At 40.3% G+C, this 17,805-nt stretch overlaps 1 protein-coding gene across 2 annotated transcripts in view; it reads left to right on the top strand.

Moving 5' to 3' along the window:
* FBXL17 (F-box and leucine rich repeat protein 17) overlaps positions 1-17,805 on the top strand; it is a 415,020-nt gene that overhangs the window by 128,809 nt on the left and 268,406 nt on the right. The window lies entirely within an intron of this gene.

The following is a 17,805-nucleotide window of genomic DNA, read 5'->3' as shown; positions in this document are numbered from 1 at the left end:
AAAATGATCACACTCTAGTTATGAGAATGGAAAGAAATATAGTTTTTAAAGACTTTTGTTCTGGTTGTAAGATGATTAGATGGACAGATAGTCAGTGTGAAAATTTTTTTAGAAGTACATATGTACTTCTTGCGATTCTTTTTCTCTTAATCACTAAAATATTACATCACTGCTAAAATAAGAATGCATTTGAGTGGAAAAAATTATAGTAATAGAATATTGATTCATTCTAATTTTTAAATGTCGAACTAATTTCGACTCCACTTTTTTTGGTCCAATTGGGATAAATTCTAATTGCTTTAAATGTTTTATTAAACTTTCTTGAAAGATTTTTATTTTGGCTTTGCCTCATTTATTCCTAAATGACCCCATAAAATATTGTTCTACGTTAGTACGGACAAATGATATTCACGAAATAATCTCATTTTGCCGTTTTAAATATTTAATACACCTACGAGGATCTGACGAGCAGTGTGAATACCGTATTACTGCAACCTGCTAAAGAGAATAGAATGCATGTTTCAATGGCGAACCTGTTTTTTCTAAAACCAAATTCCCGAATATACTCCAGAACATATGGGCACTTTCATGCTTTGCTACAGCATTTCTTAAGCCACTTGGGAGCATAGTAACATGGTGGGGCTAAGACAGAATATGAAATATTCAGTAATAATGGAATTCAAGGTTTTCAAATAATATGTCAAGTAATATAATGGATTAAAGTAAACAGGGGTAACACCGTTAAAGTGGAAAAAGAGGAGGACTTTTTTCCACAAAATCATTTTACACAAGACAGTGATGAACCTTTGAGTTGTGTATACAGTGTGTGGAAATTATGATTGCACCCTCAGGATAAGAGCTTTGTTAAGGGCTTGTGTCCTTCTACTTAAAAACGAGGTTGCACAAGGGTCTTAAATCTTCCTTGCTGACCTTCAGGTATGTGTGTATGTATATGACAGTAGCCCTGAATGAAGCAGGCCAACTTCACTTGGCTGTCAGTTTCATGACTCAACTCAATCCATTGATGTTATTTCAATCAAATGTGTTCTTCTTAATTATGATGTCATTTGGTTTTTATTAAGATTATATGGTGTAGAAAGTATTGATGTTTTTATTCGAAATGTTTTAATCGAGGAAAAGCATTTTAATTAAGGTGAGAATGTTATTTTAAGGGTTTAAAGGTTTTAAGTCTACAACATACTCTTATGACACATTTGGTAATGTGTCACTTAGCTCTATCTTCTAAATTGCGTAGCTCATTGTTCCTGATACACCCTGTTGCTGGGCAAAGAAATATTTTTAATCATAGTGATATAAATCTAGTACTTAACACCAAGCTCAATGATAATCTGAGCCCTTGATACAGATGTACTGGTTCATTCATTCAATCTCATTTATTGAGCACTTACTGTGTGCAGAGCACTGTACTAAGCGCTTGGGAAGTACAAGTCGGCAGCATATAGAGACGGTCCCTACCTTACTGGTTATCTTTCATTCCAAGGACATAGAAATGCATTGGCACATTCATCTCCAGAGGCTACTGTTGACCATTTGTTTTTCGTGAGAATCTTTATATTGGGTTTTCTTTCTATTGATATTCTTTTGTGTTAATTGTGTTTACATCTCTCATAGTTATGTCACCTGATTTGTTTTCTTTGGAGATGTAATCATGCTTGACCTAGACTGTAGTCTATTTTTGAACTTGAAAAGCATATAATAGTGGTTTCCATTGCCTAGCAATCATAAGGAAAAGAATAGACCTTAAATAATGACCAAAAAACATTCATCAAATACCTAATTGACCATGGTGCTGAATCCTGGAAGAACAAATTGTCATTTGTTTTCTTTTCATTGTAGTTATTCCTATTGGACGTGCTAGAAAAATTTATTTGTACAAAGCCTGATTTCGGATATATTTTTAATTTTGAATGCCAAAGCTATAGACCAGGTATCTGGAAAATAATGTATTCTATTAATGCCTGTGCTATGAGAGAAACCTTACTTTTCCATTTCTCCGATTGTTCCTTGATAGGAGAAAATTTTAAATAATTTAAACAATTTAAAACTCCTGTTTTCTAGGAGTGTAGTGAGCATTCCAAAGATTATGTTAGCAAAGAAACCACTGTGAGCCTTTTGGAAACTCTACAAGGCATTATCTTTTTCATAAGGTTTATCTTTCCATCTCGGCTTCTCTAAACAGTGCATTGCTTTCTGAATGGATTGGGGTTTATTATTGCTGACATTTAAGGGATTACCCTCACACGAAACAGTCTTGTTGTTGCTTTTAGATTTTAAAATCCACTCTTTTCTCTGATTGAGAGAATATGCCCACAGTACATTTTATGCCAGCTGTCCCCCATGTTTGATTTTTCATTTCCAGAGATCATATTTAATATAGCTAATTTAATTTTTTGTAGGATATCACACAGTTATATCCATTATACTTCCATCATTTCAATCTAAGCATGTGATATCCGTGGACTTTTTTTGTTCAATACTTCTTGTGTTCTTAGATTCAAGAACTGTTAAGCTAGATTGTAAGCTTCTATGGGCAGGGATAATGGCAACCAACTTGACTGTATTGAACTCTCCTAAGTGCTTAGTACAGTGCTCTCCACACAAATGCGCTATACATAACACTGATTGAAGCCGTAGAGTCTTTACTTGAATTCAGTAACGTAGTCTAATCACTTGACATTTACCATTGCTCTTGAAAGTAAGTAAAATCTAGTGGGTGGCATATGAAAAGAGAACCCTGAGGGACCTTTTCAAGATCAAATTAAATGTTTTCTAAATTTGATACTTCAACCTTGTTTGGTAAACTTTTTTTGTTTATATCCAGTTTTGTTAACAAGGATCTTTATAAATTTGATTCAGGGCACAGTATGTCCTGGTTGTGGGGACCTGTACTTTAAAATGGAATTGCTTTGAGTATCTTTTCGAGTATAAACTGCATAGTGTCATGTAGTTTTCCTCTCTAGCTCATGGGGTGGTAGGAAATGGGAAGAAAACAAATAATGTTTCAAGAGTGGAGCAGTTAATCTCAACTTTTATTACATGTTTTCTTCTTTCAGTTTTTCACATTATTCCAAACTTTGTTGTCATTTTTTTTGGGGGGGGCTTAATTCTATGTTCTGTCTCTTGAGCTGCCCATGGTTAATGGGGATTGTGTTTTGGTGTGTGGGCCTTCCATTGATTGTTACCAGTACGTACGTTCTTCCTCACAAGAGAAATGAAATTCTTACTTCTCTTAACCATCAATCAGTTGTATTTATTGAACCCGTCCTGTGTGCAGAGCACTGTACCTAGTGCTTGGAAGAGTACAGTGTAACAATTGATAATTATAATAATGATGGTATTTGTCAAGCACTTACTATGTGCCAGGCACTGTACTAAGTGCTGCGGTAGATACAAGCAAATTGAGTTGGACACAATCCCTGTCCCATGTGGGACTCACAGTCTCAATCCCCATTTTACAGGTAAGGTAGCTGAGGCACAGAGAAGTGAAGTAACTTGCCCAAGGTCATGTAGTAGAAAAGTGGTGGAGCTGGGATTAGAACCCATGACCTTCTGACTCCCAGGCTCATGCTCTATCCACTATACTATGCTGCTTCTCTTGATAGGCATATCTCCTGCCCACAAGGAGCTTACAGTCTAGATGGGAAGACCTACATTAAAAAGCAATTACAAATATGTAATTATGTAAGTGCTTAGGGCAAGCTCTTTGAGTGAGTTATTTGAACATTAGGTATCCTTACATATCAGTTGAATTTCTTCTTAAGTAGCCACCAGAAATGCAGCAAAATCCACACACGTTCTTTGAGCAACTCTTAGAAATCTGTAACCAAAGCAAGATAGCTAGAAATCTATTCATACCTACAGGTACTCAAGTGAAACCAAAATCTGAAAACATTAATATAATGCTATAGGTTGCCTTAGTTATTCCATTAATGGTTATAACTGTGGCACTGTTTTGATAAGTTTTCAATACACGCTTTACATTTTAGTAGGAAAGAGGAGAGTTTCAATCAATCAATTAATCATTCGTATTTGTTGAGCACTTACTGTGTGCAGAGCACTGTACTAAGCGCTTGGGAAGTACAAGTTGGGAACATATAGAGACAGTCCCTACCCAACAGTGGGCTCACAGTCTAGAAGGGGGAGACAGAGAACAAAACCAAACATATTAACAAAATAAAATAAATAGAATAGATACGTACAAGTAAAATAAATAGAGTAATAAATATATACAAACATGTATACATATATACAGGTGCTATGGGGAAGGGAAGGAGGTGAGACGGGGGATGGAGAGGGAGACGAGGGGGAGATGAAGGAGGGCGCTCAGTCTGGGAAGGCCTCCTGGAGAAGGTGAGCTCTCAGTAGGGCCTTGAAGGGAGGAAGAGAGCTAGCTTGGCGGATGGGCAGAGGGATCAGAATGTGGTTGACACATTCTATAATTTCAGAAATGTATGCTCTCAGACTGTTGTGGCCAGTGCTTTTCTGTACAGGGCATTCATGGTTTTGGCATGTAGGAGTTTCCGATAGGTTTTGCATTTTCTCAGAAAGCAATGTTTTAAGTCTGTGCCCTGGAATCAGAACTATGCAAAAATGAATTCCCCCTTTCTCAAATTTAGAAAGCATATATGAGACACTTGAATTATTTTTAATGTTAAGACAATTATTATTCAATAGTTAATTTTGTCAAGATGAGAAAAGGTGTTCACAGGTGTAGGGAGTTAAATGAGGTCTGTAGTTTCTTTTGCAGTGAGCTCATCGAAATGTAATTTGTATTTAGTCACTTCACCTAGGACCACTTTATGCTCTGATTAGAAAATTGGTGCCATTCTTTAATGTCGATTATTGCTGTTTGCCACCTTTTTCAATGCCGTTAGTGGACAGACAAGTAGAAAGGTTGGCATTATAGGCTAATGGAGCATTTCCTGCTCTTTTTTGAGTAAATTGGTATAGGGAGACTGACAGCACCCTGACTTATGTAAAACTCAATGATGCTTTATATAAAGATTTTTATAACTCTTTGATCTTCTCTGGGTGTTTATTCTGTTTCTTCTTTCAAATTTCAGTTGATTCAATAAAAAATGGTGACATTTAGAAATAAAGTTCAGATAGGATTTGAGCAGGTGGTGGTGGTGGTATAAAGTATTTGCTGAGTGTCCATTGTGTTTTATTTCCAAGAATGCTTTTGTGAACTTATGCTATATACTGTATTCATAAGTGTTGAAGTACTAGGCAGATAATCTACCATCCTCTTGTGAATGTCACATCTTAGAATTGTATTTCATTTCAAGCTCCTAATATTACTTAATTCACCTAGAGACTGAAGTTTAAAGACTGTCCAAAGGGAACTAGCCTATCCACTAAATCCAGCAGACATAGAATTGAATTTAAGCTGGAGAATATTTTTCTTCTATATTAAAGTCAAGAAATCTGGATGAGGAATACTTTTTTTACCTTGTAATATTGGGTGCCACAAGTGAACAGCCTTTTCCAGTGAAAGACTATACAATTAGAAGTGACAAGACTCACACCGAGAGTCGAAGATGCTCTTTTTAATGCTTACACCATGGTTACCGTGGAGTCCTGCCTTCATTGTTTCGCAATTTTGTGTAAGGCAGCCTTGCAAATAATTGGGTGGCTAGAACTCCAGATGCCTAAATATGTGCTTGGGAAGGAGTAAAACGTTCAGGCAGTAAGCTGGTAATATTGATTGTAATTTACCTTGATTCAGATTCTGTGAAAGTGTATTTTTGCTCTGCAATATTCAATCAATAGTATCTACAGACTGTAACTTTGGGCAGGGAAAGTATCTACCAACTCGGTTATAGCGTACTCTCCCAAGCACATAGTACAGTGCTCTGCACATAGTAAGTGCTCAATAATTATGATTGAATGAATGCTCTGCACATAGTAATCGCTCAATAAATACGATTGATTATTGAGTGCCTATTGTTCATAGGGCTTGGGCACAATACAGTTAGTAAACTGACATGATCGCTGCCCTCAAGGAGCTCACTATGAGTGGAGGAGATACACTAAAGTGTAAAATTAGGAGGAAGTAATGGAGTAAGATATAGATATTCATTCTAAGGTGTGCATGTAGGAGGGTTGAGTACTTAGTACTGAGTGCATAGATGATACAGAAGTGTTGAAGTGACATTTGGAAGGGAGATGAAAATTTAATCGGGGAAGGGCTCCTGGAGGTGATGTGCTTCCCAAAGGACTTTGAGGGGGTTTTAATTGTAGTATCTGATGTTTATCTATTAAGAATAATAAAATCCCACGTTAGGCATCTTTTCATCAGCTGCAGACTGCAGTGGAATGAGCTTTCACCAAGGGGAGAATGAAAATGTGAAAATGTTTCAAATATTTCTGCAACCTGCAATATTTTCAAGTAGTGAAAATGTGTGTAGGCTGACAAATCTGTGAAGCTATGTGCAAGTATAACGGATTTTATGTCATGCAGTCTGTGATTAAAATAGGCAAGTCCAAAGCAAGCAGGTTATACAGGCAACTGGATGTATGATCCAAGTTTCAGGGGAATAGGATGTTGCTGTGGGCCCAGTGGCCAGTTATGTAGTGCCCTCTCTCACTTTCCTCTTTTCCTTCTTCCTGCCTGAGGATGGAATGTAGGGAAGGGAGGGGCAATATGGCCATGTGCTGCTGAGCTGGCAGCAGTGATTGTTGCTATGCACAAAGTTCAAAGCAAAAAAATACTGACGCGCTGGGGTGGGGGAAAGGATGGGGTAGGGCATTGAGTTCATGATTCAGGGGTCAGGAAAGTCCTTGGAACAGGAGGATAGGAAAGGAAGAGGGGAGGGTGGTGGGAATGAATTTATAAAGGAGCCTCTTAACATGTCAGGGATGATTCCAGAAGGAATTATGGGAAGCAGCATTGCTTAGTGGATAGAGCATGGATCCAGGAGTCAGAAGGTCGTAGATTCTAATCCCAGCTCTGCCATTTGTCTGCTGTGTGCCCTTGGGCAAGTCACTTCACTTCTCTATGCCTCCGTTACCTCATCTGTAGAATGGGGATTGAGACTGTGTGCCCCACATGGGACAGGGACTGTGTCCAACCTGATTTGCTGGTATCCACCCCAGCGCTTAGATACAGTGTCTGGCACGTAGCAAGCACTTAACAAATACCACAATTATTATTATTACATATAAGGATATAGGAAAACCTATCCCATGATGCAGCCTCCTTACAGAGAAACTTATGAGGATCCTTCTAGACTGTGAGCCCGTTGTTGGTGGGTTGGGACCGTCTCTATATGTTGCCAACTTGTACTTCCCAAGTGCTTAGTACAGTGCTCTGCACACAGTAAGTGCTCAATAAATGCGCTTGAATGAATGAATGAGGATAGCATTATGTGGTATGCCTGTATGGAACATTCATTGCCAAGCCTGTCACCAGCATTGGTAAGAACACTAAACTGTGCCAATTCTGTGCACTTGGGAAAAAATGTAGTGAAAATCAACCCCAACATTCACCTCCTCAAAGAGGTTACGGTCTAAAGTAGCAGGAAGACTACAGTCATAGAAAAAAATAGTTGACAACACTTTATCCCACCTCATATTTTTTTCCTGAAGATGTGGGGAAGGCTTTTACCAACTAGTGATCTTAATACAGTAGTCATGAAAATATGTACTTACTGCCAGTTGACCGAGACACTGAGTTAAAGCCAGAGCCACATAGTCCTTTGGATGTTTTATTCCAGATTAGTTTCATTAGTCCCTATCGTAGTAATATTCATTTACCACTTTTTCTGTGCATTATCCATAATGAAATTTGAATAGCCTTGATAAGCCGAATTCTCGACCTTTATCTGGGAACTGATGCATTTTAGTGAATATAAGCAACCTATTGAGATATTTGTATATTCTTATTTAGTTTTTTAATGTATTCATGTTAATACACATCAAATACATATATACCTACCTTTTTAACACTCAGAGGACATTTCCACACAGTGGGAAATTTTACAGTACATGGATATACATATTCATTTTACTTAATCTGACAGAAGAAGCAGGGGACAGTAGGGTACCAGTGCTTTTTCTTTATTGTTTCAAATTTGTAAAACATGGACTAGGGTGTCTGCAGTGTCTCTCCGAAGAGTACCAGAAACTACCTGTTCAGAATTACTAATGAACCTGTCTGGTTTTGGTTTTTTTTTTCCTGAGCTCTCCTTTAGTCACTACAAATTTACAGGTTATATATACTGGGAATACATATGTATTTATATACAACTTGCTCAGTTGTTTATAGCTGATAAAATGCATTGTCATTTTTTAAAAAATCTGTAAGCATCCTCATTTTAAATATGATTCGACGTAAGCATAAAAGAAGTGCATTTTGGATGTTTGATTTCCTGAAAATTGATTTAGAACAAATGAAGGAGAATATTTGATGATAATAATAATGGCATGTGTTAAGTGCTTACTGTGTGCCAAGCACTGTTCTAAGTGCTGGGTGGGATTCAAGGTGATCAGGTTGTCCCACATGGGGCTCACAGTCTTAAACACCATTTTACAGATGAGGTAACTGAGGCGCAGAGAAGTGAAGTGACTTGCCTTAGGTCACACAGTGGACAAGTGGCAGAGACGGGATTAGAACCCGTGACCTCTGACTCCCAAGCCCAGGCTCTTTCCACTAAGCCACATTGTACTAAGCACTTGGGAGAGTACAATACAACAGAGTTGGTAGACAACAAGCTTATGGTCTAGAGATGACCTCAGAGTCTTCAGGTGAGTGACAGAGCCAGGATTAGAAGCTTGGTCCTCTGACTCCAGGGCCTATGCTCTTTTCACTAGACCAGGCTACATCTCAGAGGTGTCTGAACACTCCCTGGTCCAAAAAGATTTGAGAGCTAAATGTCAGTCTCTCAATAAGTATATTACCCTCTCCATTTTCAAAGCCCTTGTCAAGTCAGTCATTCTTATTTACTGAGCACTTAAATTTCTGTAACTTATTTATAGTAATGCCTATCTCCCTCTCTTGACTTTAAACTCATTGTGGGTGGGGAATGTGTTTGTTATAGTGTACTCTCCTAAGCTCTTAGTACAGTGCTCTGCACACGGTAAGTGCTCAATACATATGATTGACTGACTTACTGTTCAAGGTCATTGGCAGAGTAGAAAAGAAGATACCTAGGCTGTGACCTTGTTGGGTTTTAGGGAATGTGTCTACCAACTTGTACTCTCCTAAGAGCTTAGTACAATGCTCTGCACATAGTGTGCACTCAACTCAGTACATGCCATTGATTAATCAGTTGCAAGTTTTTATTTTTTTTAATATACTATTTAAATGCTTACTATGTGCCAGGCACTATACTGAGCATTGAATGGGGTAGATACATGTAATCAGGTTGGACTCAGTCCATGCCCCACATGGGGCCCACAGTCTTAATCCTCACTTTACAGATGAGGTAACTGAGGCCCACAGAAGTGAAGTGGATTGTCCAAGGTCACACAGCAGACAAGTGGCAGAGCCAGGATTAGAATCTAGGTCCTTCTGACTCCCATGCCCACCCTCTAGTTCCCTTATCTTCATCTTCCTCCCCCCCCCTTCAACTTTCATTTCCTCCTCACCTTCCTTTCCTCTTTCTTCTCCTTGTTCCATTTTTCCAATCCCCCCTTTTCCCTCTTCCTCCCTTTATCTCTCCCTTGCCCCCTTAGTCTCACTCTCTTGATATCCCATCTGCTCAGTGCCCCACACCGTGTTCAGCCCTTCCAAGGGTGCTTGCTGGGTGGTACGTAGCCTGTACGAATAAGTGGAGATCTAAAATCTTTGTGCACGTAGAGGTGTTGAGACATCCTGTAGTTTTCCACATGACAGACTCTGTATCTAACCAGTATTGAAAGGACTGGCACCGTCCCACATTAGCTTAATTAAACACATTTACATTCATAGGAAATACTCTAATGCCATTACTGACATCATGGCATATAGTAGACCCTTGGCAGGCAGTGTGACCTTGAAAGGCTATGAACTGTCTGAACTGTTTCTGAAGTGCTGTGTTTGTACTGGTGTGTTATCTTATGCCAGAGGGAAGAACGCTGCTCTGAGAATTGGGAGAGCTTGATTCTAGTCCCCGATCGGGAAGTAGGGGAATACCATTTGGAGCTTGGCCATCCATGGTAGAAGGTTCCTAACCACGGAACCACCTCAGGTGTTGCGCGGGATGGACAATTCCAACAGGAATCCAGAGAAATAATGTGGCTAATGTGGACAGCAGAGACAATACAACTACTACGCTGCTGTCATTTGGGCTGTAAATGGGCTCTATCCAGAAAAGGCCCATGCGTGCACTTTGCAATGGGCTGCACCTCTACCCACGTGCTTGATCGTTGCACTCCAAACCCCTGCAGGAACACTACTGGCATGGACAGAGAGTGCAAGTGACACTGTGCAGATATCTGCCACCTGCCTGCTGTCACTTATCTGTGCTTCAGTTTCTTCACCTGTAAAATGGGGCTTAGATTCCTGTTCTCACTCCAGTGCTTAGAACAGTGCTTGGCACATAATAAGCGCTTAACAAATACCATCACCATTACTTAGACTGTGAGCCCCATGTGGAACAGGGTCTGTGTCCAACCTGATTTTCTTGGTTCTACCCCGGTGCTTAGAATGCTTGGCGTATAGTTAGCCCTTAACAAATCCACAAATATTCAATTTCCTCACACAGGTTCTTCATCTCAGGACTGAGTCTTGACTATCATTTCTCTTTCATAGACTTCATAGCTCTGGAAAAATACCTGACTCCCTTACTCCCAGCCCTCTCAAATTAGAGATTGTGAGCTTTGTCACAGCAGAGGCTAGGTCTTGTAATTTTCACTGTTCACTCTGTTCTCCCAGGAGCTGTGTTTTCATTACACATTTGGGATAGAATGTTCCAGAAGAATTAGGGGTCATTCTTCTGATATCCGGCATCAGGATTCATTGAATGGCATCCGGGGTCAGAAGGAACCACTGTGTGCTTATTCACATGGGTCAAGTGGCATGGTCTAGTGGAAAGAGGCCAGGCCTGGGAGTCAGAAGGGCCTGGGTTCTAATCCTGGCTGTGCCACTTGTTTACTGTGTGGCCTCGGGCGAGTTGCTTCACTTCTCTGTGCCTCATTTCGTCTTCCTCTCCTCCTATCTTTCACTTCTTTTTCTACCTCTCCCCCTTCCTCTCCTCTCATTCCCCTTATTTCTTTCCTTTTCTCTTTCCCTTCCTTTTCCACTCTCCCCATTGTCTCTCTCTTTTTGCCCCTCTTCCTCTGTCCCCCTCTTTCTTCTACCCTTTTCATTTCTCCCTTTCTCTGCCCATCTACCTTCTTCGCTAGTTGTCTTTCTTGCCTTATTCATTCATTCATTCATTCAATCGTATTTATTGAGCACTTACTGTGTGCAGAGCACTTTACTAAGCGCTTGGGAAGTACAAGTCGGCAACATCTAGAGACGGTCCCTACCCAATGACGGGCTCACAGTCTAGTAGGGGGAGATAGACAACAAAACATATGAACAGGTGTCATCAGAATGAATAGAAGTAAAGCTAGATGCACATCATTAACAAACTAAATAGAATAGCAAATCTGTATAAGAGTAATAAATGTGTACAAACATCTATACAGGGGCAATGGGGAGGGGAAGGAGGTAGGGCGAGGGCTCAGTGTGGGAAGGCCTCCTGGAGGAGTTGAGCTCTCAGGAGGGTTAAGAGAGTGAAGATATGTACAAGTAAAACAGAGTAATAAATCTGTACAAACATCTGTACAGAGGCGGTGGGGAGGGGAAGGAGGTAGGGCAAGGGCTCAGTGTGGGAAGGCCTCCTGGAGGAGGTGAGCTCTCAGGCGGGCTAAGAGAGTGGCCGCCACCGTCCAACCCCCGCTTTGGGGCCACCGACGGGGCCGTGTGTGTGTGTGTGTGTGTGTGTGTATGGAGGCCTTTGTAACCATGCTCCCCAAATCACTTTGAGCATTCACAACTTGGTTAGGTTGATGTCTGAAGAAGTTTGGGAAGAGCATATTAAAAGACATTATGGCTCTGGATAATAAGGTGGAAATGCAACTGCTGTTCTATCTTCAGGAATTCTGCCAGTTCCCTTCCACTGCATTAAGCCCTTTGTCCTATTTCATCTATCCCCTTGTTAAGTTACTCGCTATGGGAGAAAATGCATTATGGTACCAATACTATAGGGAGGAAAAAATCAGTTGGCTCCCCAAAATGGGTCAGCTTAATATTCTTGGTGGTAAATGCTGTGGTGGAATACCTTCAAACTTGGAGGAATTACCAAGTCCTGCAAATTTTCAAGTAGTACTATCATCTTGATAATATTCACTTATTTATTCATTGTCATATTTATTGAGTTCTTATTGTGTGCAGAGCGCTGTACTAAGCGCTCGGGAGAGTACAGTATAACAATAGACAGATTTCCTGCCCACAACAAGCTTACGGTCAAGAAAGTGGTACCAGGGTATCAGAGGCTAGTTAGGTTTTGGTCATCAAATTGCCACTGTTTTTCTCTTTCCCGGTTCATGGATTCTTCTGCTCTTAAATCCGAGGACTAGAACTAGGGAAAGTAATTAAAATAACCCACTGTTGCCAAACTTTTTAGAAGTATGATAAATGAAGCCTAGTAAATAGTGAAAATATGAGAAAGGTGATTAATTCTGACAATTTTCATGTAAGAAGCTTGAGATGATAAATATCTCCTGTGATTAGTTATTAATTTAGTGCAGGGGATTTAGCTTCAGCCTAAACTCTTTTATGAATTGTGGCATAAAGAAATATTTTAGAAGATAGGTGCACATGTGTTAAACCAGAGGAGAAATTGCTTGGATGTGATTGGTAATAATTAAAAATGGCAGTCTTGACATAAATGTGGCTTGGCTAGTTTTTGTATGACAGTCCTTACAGAAATTAAGAAAGGGCAGTGTTCCCTGAAGGCATGAAAAATGACAGAAAATGATCAATTTGAATCTTTAAGCATCATGAAAACTGAAATTTTTATATATATATATATATATATAATTACTTGATAAAATATCTGTAGTGTTATTTTAAATGGTATTAAAGTAAAAAACACCCACCTAACTTACTGAAGCATGGAGAGAAGGAAACTATTGCAATTATAGTTTCATTTTTAAGGCTCCCACCTATAATTTGCCACGCACCTTGTATGAGCACATTATTTTTGAAAGGGGAAAAAAAAGTGATCTGCGTCTTAATGATTTACTCTCCTGACTAAATTGTTTAGGGTCTGTCAGTATTTCTGTTATACAGACAGTTTTTGTAGGGCACATAAATAATCTTCAATTTGACTTGAGTTTTGATTGGCTTAGTTCAACTGCACATTACTTTGCAGATTTCCATTATTTAGTGAATGAGTATGATGTGATGCAGTTGAGTGAGAGATTAATATTGTTGAGTGGAGCTAGATGTATCATTCTTTACCCATTTCTTGCCATTGCTCTCTTCTTCATAGCTGTTCTATTGAACAGAAGGTAGAATTCTGTGCTGAACCTGTACTGTGACTTGTGGAACTGCATCAGAGGCCACCAGATTCATTTTGACTTGTGACTTGGAAAGAACTTAAACAGGAGCAAGAATATTATTTGTATTCCTCCCAGGATACCTTTTAGTACTTCCCATTAACTTTGAAGCAAATAATTCAGACAAAAGAAACATGTAGGGCTACTGAGAAGCAACATGTCCTAGTGGATAGAGCATGGGCCTGGGAGTCAGAGGACCTGGGTTCTAATCCCACCTCTGCCACTTATATACCGTGTGACGTTGGGTAAGTCACTTGACTTCTGTGTCTCAGTTACCTCACCTGTAAAACGGGGATTATGACTATGAGCTCTATGTGGGACATGGACTGTGTCCAACCTAATTAGCTGGTATCTGCCCCAGTGATTAGTACAGTGCCTCACACATAGTAAGTGCCTAACAAATACCATTTTAAAAGAATCCAAGCATCCATAAAATGTTAGACCACTTGCTTTTTCTGTTTTTGATGTGTTTTGGTTGTGTGTGTTTTATTTGTATTTAATCCGCCTGTCATCCAACAAAGACTGAACAAGATGATAGTTGAGGATTAGCAGTATTTCTTGTAGTAGTAAATCAAATCGCCCATCACTGTAAGAAGTTATAGGGCCCTACACATTTTAACACTTACCCTGCTGAAGGAAGAGTAAAGGTGGAGCCAGCAGTATCAAGACAGAGAGGTAATCCTGAATAGTTGGCAACAATATTATTATCTTTTTCTCAACACTCCTGAGGCACTGGAAAACATAGAAAACCTTCCAAAATGCAAATGTACGGCATTTGTGTCAACTATTAACTAAATCACTGCATCAGTGTCATGCAAAGCATCTGGACCCTGATGGCATATCCGCTGAGCTCCAAATCATTGAGGGGGACCCACTCCTTAAACATTTACACAAAATTTTGATCAGCAAATAGAACACAGGACATGCCACCACCATCTTCAAATTCAAGAAGGGTAGAAGATGAGACTGTGGTAACTGAGGCGTAGTTGGTGGTACCTATTGTAATGGCCCATATGAACAATCAACCTCTAGACGGTGAGCCCACTGTGTGACAGGGACCTTATCCAACCTGATAAACTGGCATCTACCCCAGCGCTTAGTACAGTGCTGGCACAAAGCAAACACTCAACAGCCTATTACTGGTATTCACTGAGTACTTATTGCATGCACGATTTCGTGTAGTAATTTTTGTGTGGTTGCTGCATCAGGCTCAAACTGTCTTGCTGGAACTTGAGACAGTAATTTATCAGCTAAAAATAAAAATGTCCCTCTTCCCTTTTTTCGTTAGAATCCCTTTTCAGATGGAGTTTATTCTCTTCATTCTGTTGGAGAAAGGGGTTCTTTGGTGATTCTTGGCAGCCATCCATAAAAAGGATGGAACAGTACACATATTGGAGCAAGTACCAAAAAGGTGTTTCTAAGCAGAGCCTGTCACTCAGCGTTCAGACATTGTCGTAGTCATAGCAGGTCCTGAATGGTAGCTTCGCTCTCTGAAAAATGCAGTGGCTTAAATAGGGGCACTGCTATGATAGCCAAATCTGACAGCCTCAACTCTATCCTAATCCTCCTAGACCTCTCAGCCGCCTTGGATGCTGTAGACCACCCTCTTCTCCTTGAAACTTTATCCAAACTTGGATTGACTGATACTGTCCTCTCTTGGTTCTCCTCCTATCTCTCTGACCACTCCTCAGTCTCTTATCCTGGCTCCTCCTCTGCCTCCCTCCCTCCGACAGTAGGGTGTCCCTTGAGTCTCAGTTCTAGGTCCCCTTCTATTCTCCATCTATGCCCACTCCCTTGGAGAACTCATTCCTTCCCCTGGCTCAATTGCCATCGCTATGCAGACGTTTCCCAATTCTGCATCTGCAGTCTTCACCTTTCTCCTTTCCTAAAATCTCGCATTTCCTCTTGCCTTCAGGACATATTTCCTTGGATGTCCTGTCGATCGATACCTAAAATTAAACATGTCCAAAACTGAGCTCCTTATCTTCTGAGCTCCTTATCTTCCCACCCAAAGACTATCCTCCCCGTGTCTTTCCCCTCACTGTAGACAACACTATTATCCTCCCTCTCTCACAAGCCCTAAACCGTGGCGTTGTCCTCGACTCATCTCATTCCACCCACATATTCAATCCGTCATCAAACCCTGTTGGTTCTACCTTTGCAACATTGCTGAAATCTCCCTTTTCTCTCTCTCCAAATTGCTAACATACTGATCCAAGCACTTATCCTATTGTCCTGGCTATTGCATCAGCCTCCTTGCTGACCTCCTGGCCTTCTGTCTCTCCCCACTTCAGGCAGTACTTCGCTCTGCTGCATGGATCATTTTTGTACAAGAATGTTCAGTCCATGTCTCCCCACCCCTCAAGAATCTCCAATGACTGCCCATCCACCTCCGCAACAAACTGAAACTTGTAACCATTGACTTTAAAGCACTAAATCAGTTGCCCCATCCTACCTCACTGTACTGAACTCCTACTCCAACCCAGCCCACATACTCTGCTCCTCAAATGCCAGCTTATTCACTGTGCCCCAATCTTGTTTCTCTCTCTGCTGACCTCTTTCCCACATCCTCCCCCTACCCTGGAATTCCTTCCCCTCTTTCCACCGTCAAAACGTTGTAAAGGTCACATCTCCTCCAAGAGCTCTTCCTCTATTAAGCCCTCTTTTCTCCAGCTCTCTCCCGTTTGAATCATCTATGCACTTGGGTCTGTGGCCTTTGGACATTTGACATTTGCCCCAACCCCACAGTACTTAAGTACCTACCTGGAAATTATATATTATAAATTATTTATTCATATTAATATGTATCTCTCCCCAGACTGTAAGACTGTTATGGGCAGGGAACGTGTCTGCTAATTCTGTTGTACTCGCCCAAGCACTTAATACAGTGCTCTGCACACAGTAAGAACTCCATAAATACCACAAATTGATTTGCTACATTTCTGTTGACTTAATGTGTATGCACTTTTCACTTGTTTCCTCTTTTACTTGGATGCAGCGTTCAGGTTTGAAAATTACATAACTATTCTACTTCAGTTTGTCATTATTTCAAGTAATCGATGGTATTTTAGCATCTACTGTGTGCGGAGCATTGTACTAACTGCTTGGAAAAATACAGTAGATTTGATAGACACGATCCCCTCCTACAAGAACTAATTTGGTGTACTGTATATTTCCAAAGAGGTTCTGTATGCCTGCAATGCTTACTGTGAGCACTGCCCAGTAAAGCGTTGAGTTTTAAAGTATATTACTTTTTAAAGGCTACGTTAAAGCCGTTACAGTTGATGGTATCAATTATATACAGATTAAGAATTTTGGGACTATGCAAAGAGACATTTGACTGTATTGCTCCCTCATTAACTGTAATGAACTATTCCAGCAGCTCCCCTTGAATGAAGGTATCACATTTGAGGACTCAAGCACTGCAGTATTGAATAATAATATATCAATAGAGAAGCAGCAGGGCCTAGTGGAAGGAGCACAGGCCTGGGCATCAGAGGACTTGGGTTCTAATCCCTGTTCCACCACCTGTCTGCACTGGGACCTTGGGCAAGTCACTTTAATTCTCTGGGGCAACAGTTTCCTCATCTGTAAATTGGGTAATGAATACCATTTTTCTAGTCAGTCAGTAGTATTTATTGAGCACTTACTGTGTGCAGAGCACTGTTCTCAGCTCTTTGGAGAATACAACAGAACAAAATAACCGATGCATTTTTCTGTCACACTGGAAGCAGCATGTGGGAGAGAGACTGTGTCCAACCTGATTTATCCCCGTGTTTAGGGTTGTGCTGGGCATGTAGTAAGAACTGAACTAAGACCTTCATTATTTTCATTACTATCGTCAGGTTTCCCATGAAATCTTTAAGACCCGATGTTTTGAATTTCCAGAAATGTTTCACTTAGGGTCACTCATGAGACGATGACAAAGTGAGGCAGCTGAAGCCGACACTTTTGGCTTTTCCCCATTAACATCTGCACGCAGGTAGTTTGCAGTTTATCCTTTTTAATTTGCTGTTGCTGGTTTTGACATTACCAAGTGGTAATAGACAATTAGAAACCAACTAAATAATACAATCGAGACTTAACCGAGGGTATCTGATAGGGTCTCTGATCCAGGATAATTTAATCATCGGGCTGGGGGGAAGTGGCTGGAAAACCTAGATGGGAAAGGTATAAATGGTATTGATTTAGTCCTTATTGTGTGCTGAGCAGCACTTGGGAGAGTCCAGTACAGCAGAGGTGGCAGAAACA

This window comes from Tachyglossus aculeatus, chromosome X3 (genome assembly GCF_015852505.1).
Source record: "Tachyglossus aculeatus isolate mTacAcu1 chromosome X3, mTacAcu1.pri, whole genome shotgun sequence".
Lineage (NCBI taxonomy): Eukaryota > Metazoa > Chordata > Mammalia > Monotremata > Tachyglossidae > Tachyglossus > Tachyglossus aculeatus.
This window is presented reverse-complemented; position numbering and strand designations above follow the sequence as displayed.